Below are 5,062 nucleotides of genomic sequence, written 5' to 3' on the forward strand. Positions count from 1 at the left end.
AGAGAGAGAGAGAGAGAGAGAGAGAGAGAGAGAGAGAGAGAGACAGTCACACACAGAGAGAAAGGGGAGAGAGAGAGAGAGAGAGAGAGACAGACAGACAGACAGACAGACAGACAGACAGATAGAGACAAAGAGAGGTCCACTTCTAGGTTTGTCTCTTCTATCACTGGTAGGCAATGTGTGGATACAGATTCCAGATTCATGCTTACTTATGTATTTATTCATTTATTTAAAAAAACATTTACTTGAGAGACAGTATGGCAGTAATCGGTATGTCATGACAAGCAGTACGTAATTAGAATATCAGAATGACAGACATTCCAAGCATGACATTACCATTACAAATGGCTTTCTTCAGTGCAGTTGCTTAGTTCACTCGTAGCAGCATATATAGTTATTCGGCTTGAGAATCCTACCAATTAACTGCTAGTTTCAAAAATATATGGAAGATTCTCAGGAACATTGCTTTACCCAGGTTGTGCATATAAATGTATGACTTTAACACTGTCATATTTCCTACCTTTTCTCCTTGCCCTCTCTTCATTGTCTAATTCTCACGTTGTTGCATTCCTCTTAATTGTGTTATGCCTTTCTATTTTTATTTATTCCTTTGAGTTCTTATACGAGGGAGACTATACAATATTTACACATGTGGTTCTGGTTTATTTCACTTATGAATATATCTTTAAGTGGCATCCACTTATATATAAAGGCTTCAAGTTTGTCATTCTTTATAGATGAATAGTACTCCATTGTATAAAAACACTTTTTCATCCATTCCTCAGGTGATGGGCATCTTGTTTGTTTCCAAGATCTGACTATCACAAATTGTGCTGCTATAAAAATAGGTACACATATATCACTATGATATGAGGTTTTCAGTTCCTCTGGGGAAATTTCCACTAGGGGGCTAGCTGGTGTGAATGGGATTTGCAGTCCTAGTTTCTTCAGGAGTCTCCACACTGATTTCCATAATGGTTGCACCAGTCTACATTCCCAACAGCAGTGGAGAAGGGTTTCCTTTCCCCATAGCCTCTCCAACATTTGTTGTTGGTTGATTTCCTTATGATAGCCATTCTTTCTGGGGAGAGATGGTATCTCAATGTTGTTTTAATTTGCATTTCATGGATGGGTAGTGATGTGGAGCATATATATATATATATGCTTCTTTAGTTTCAACCTCTGAGAAGTGTGTATTCATCTCAGATGTCACTTCTGGATTGTGTCTTTAAATTTTGGGACCCTAACATTTTTTAGCTCTTTATAAATTCTGGAGAGCAGACCTTTGCCTGAGTGCTTATTAGTCAAGATGTTTTCCAAATTTGTGAGTTGTCTTTTGACTTTGTTGGTACTTTCTTTTGACATGCAAAAACTTCTCAATAAGAGGAGGCCCTGGTTGTTAATTCTTTCAAGTGTTAGTCATGCAATTTGAGTTTTTTGTTCATGAACTCTTTGCCTCCTCCTATGTCTTCAAGAATTTTTCCTACTTTCCCTTCCAGGAGATTTAGCATTTCTGTTTTGATGTTTAGATCTTTTATCCATTTTGACTTTAGTTTAGTTAAAAGTGATAGACCTGGGTCAAGTTTTAGTCTTCGGCATGTAGAGAACCAGTTTTTCCCACACCATTTGTTAAATAGGCTACCTTTCTTCCAGTAAGCATGTTTCGCCCCTTTGTCAAAGAGAAGGTCACTGAGTGTGTTTCTAGAGGCTTCTACATCTTCTAATCTACTCCATTGATCCTCTGGTCTATTTTGTTGCCAGTACCATGCTGATTTTATCACAGTAGCTTTGTATAACTATTTCAGGTCAGGAATTGTAATGCCACCTGCCTTGTCTTTATTGCCCAGGATTGCCTTTGGTATTCTAGGTCATTCCTGGTGTCAAATAAATTTTAGGAATGATTTCTACAAGTCCGTGAGGTATGTTGGTGGTAATTTGATAGGGATTGCATAAAATCTGTACAGCAATTTTGGGAGTATGGCCATCTTCACAATGTTGGTTCTTCCTATTCAGGTGCAAGGAATAAATTTCCATTTTCTGAAATCCTCTATGATCTCTTTTTACAGGGTATTGTAACTTTCCTTGAAAAGATCTTTGACTTCCTTAGTTAGATTGATTCCTAGATATTTCATTTTACACAATGCTATTATAAAAGGTATTGTTTCTCTAATTTCCCTCTCAGTGTGTTTGTTATCTGTGTAGAGAAATATTATTGACTTTTGGGTATTGATTTTATAACCTGCTATGCTACTGAATTTGTGTATCAATTCTGGTAGCTTCTTGGTGGAGTTTTTGGGTCTTCCAAGTAAAGTATTATGGCATTGGCAAATAATGATAATTTAACTTCTTCCTTACCTATTCTTATTCCTTTTATTACTTTATCTTGCCTAATGGTGCTAGCTAATGATTCCAGAACTATATTGAAAAGGAGTGTTGATAGATGACATCCTTATCTTGTACCAGATCTGAGAGTCAAAGATTACAAATGTTTCGCCATTTAGAATTATATTGTCATTGGATTGTCATTGATGGCTTTTACAGATAGAAGTAGAGGGCATCTATCTCTATTTTAGGTAGGACTATGAACATGAATGTGCGTTGGACTGTGTCAAAAGCCTTTTCTGCATCAATTGAGACGTTCATGTGGTTTGTAGATTTGGCTGTATTGATATAGTGTATTACATTGATATATTTGTGTATATTGAATCATCCTTGCATCACTGGGATGAATCCTACCTGGACAGATTATATAATCTTCTTGATGATTTGCTGTATTCTATTTGCTAGTATTTTATTGAGGATTTTGGCATATATGTTCATGAGGGAGATTTACCTGTAGTGCTCTTTTTTCATTATGTCTTTTCTTGGTTTTTGTATCAGTATAGTTACCTCCAGGAATGGTTTCGGGATGATACCTTCTTTTCAAATTCATTGAAGAGTTTGAGAAGTATAGGGATTATATCGTCCATAAATTTCTTGTAGAATTCAGCTGTGAATCAAGCCGTACCTGGAAATATTGTCATTGATATGTTATTTATTACATTCGTATTTCATTGACCGTTATTCAGTTTTGGGAGTTGTTATATCTTCTTGATTCAGTGTTGGTAATTTGTACCTTTCTAGGTACTGTCCACTTCATCTGTGTCTCCTATTGTGTGTAAATAAAGATTCTCAAAGTAGCTATTGATAATATTCTGAATATCCACTGAGTCTGTGGTAATTGTGCCGCTTTCATTCCTTATTGCTAGTATTTGAATTTTTTCTTTCCTCTTTTTGATGATGTTAGCTAGGAGCTTATCAATTTTATTTCATCTTTCAATGAACCAGCATTGTGATTCATTAATTCTTAGAACTGTTTTCTCGATCACAATTAAATTAATTTCTGCTCTAGTCTTTATGATTTCTTCCCATCTTTGGGCTCTGGGTTTGGTTTGCTCTTCTTTTTCTAGATGTTGGAGGTGCAACATTAGAATATTTATTTGTTCCTATTCAGTTTTCCCAATGTGTGAGTTCACAGCTATAAATTCTCTCTGAGAACTGCTTTCTTCACATCCCATAAATTCCAATAAGTTGTAGTTGAATTTTCATTGAATTGCACATATAGTTGAATTTCTTGTTCAATTTGATCTTTGACCCATTCATTACTGAGTATGGTGTTGTTTAATTTCCGAGTATTTAGGGGTTTTTTCTGGTTTGTTTTGTCGTTTATTTCCAGTTTCATTGCCCTGTGGTCAGATAATATGCATGGGACAATTTCTGTTTTCTTGCATATACTTAAGCATGACCTATGGACCAGTATGTGGTCTATTTTAGAAAATGACCCATGTGCAGCTGAGAAAAATGTGTATTCATGTGTGGTTGGGTGGAGCACTGTGTATATGTCCACTAAATCCACTTGTTCCAAGCTCTGGTTCAGTTCTGCTACCTGTTTGCAAATTTTTTGTCTGGTTCACCTATCTTTCTTGGGATAAGGGTTGGTTAAGGTCTCATGTTAAAATTGTGGTATTGGATATTAGATTTTTCATGCCCATTAAGATTTGCTTTATATGGTTGGGTGCTCCAGTGTTTGGTACATACATATTTATGAGTGTTACCTCTTCCTCTTGAATTTTTCCCCTAACCAGTATATAGTGGCCTTCTTTATTTCGCTTGATCATTGTTGGTTTAAAGTTGAGACTATCTGAGAATAGAATTGCTACCCCTGTTTTTTTCTGAGGTGCTGGGGCATGTAGTACTGTGTTCCATCCTTTGACTTTCAGCCTATGAAAGTTTTATGACTTAAATGTGTTTCTTGTATACAGCATATTGTTGGATTTTGTTTCCTAATCCACTGTGCCAGTCTATTTCTCTTAATTGTTGAATTGAGTCCTTTTATATTGATGATTAGAAATGAGATGTATTGACTTACAGTTGCCATGTTATTTACATGTTATCGTTTACTCCTTTTTATCCTGTGTTTAATTGCTTACCCAATTTAGTTGGTTGCTTCCGATCTCATTCGTGGAGTTCTGATCATTTTGGTCCCTCTCTAGAACATCTTTCAGTAGTCTGTGTAACGTTGGATATGTTATCGCAAAATTCTTTTGCTGTTCTTTGTCATGGAAGTATTTCACTTCTCCATCAAACTTGAAAGAGAGTTTTGCAGGGTATAGTAGTCTGGGCTGGAATTTGTTTTCATAGAGGACCTGGAGTACTCTGCTCCATGCTCTTCTTGCCTGCATGGTTTGTGAAGAGAAGTCGGCCATAATTCTGAAGGGTTTTCCTTTGAATGTGATCTGCTTCTTTTCTCTAGCGGCTTTCAGTAGATTATTCTTATGCTGAATTTCTGGGATCTTGACTATTATAGGTCTTGGTGTGCTTTTCCTTGGGTTGAGTTTACTTGGCGTTCTGTATGCTTCAGTTACCTGAATGTCAGATTGTTTCCTCATATTTGGGAATTTTTCTGCTATTACTTCTGCCCATATTTGTTTAATGTCATTTGTGTTGACTCCTTCTTTCTCATTGATGCCTATTAGTCTCACATTGTTCATCTTTGCATCATCTTGCAGGTGATGGATTATTC

This window comes from Octodon degus, unplaced genomic scaffold, assembly GCF_000260255.1.
Source record: "Octodon degus isolate 3935 unplaced genomic scaffold, OctDeg1.0 scaffold00068, whole genome shotgun sequence".
Lineage (NCBI taxonomy): Eukaryota > Metazoa > Chordata > Mammalia > Rodentia > Octodontidae > Octodon > Octodon degus.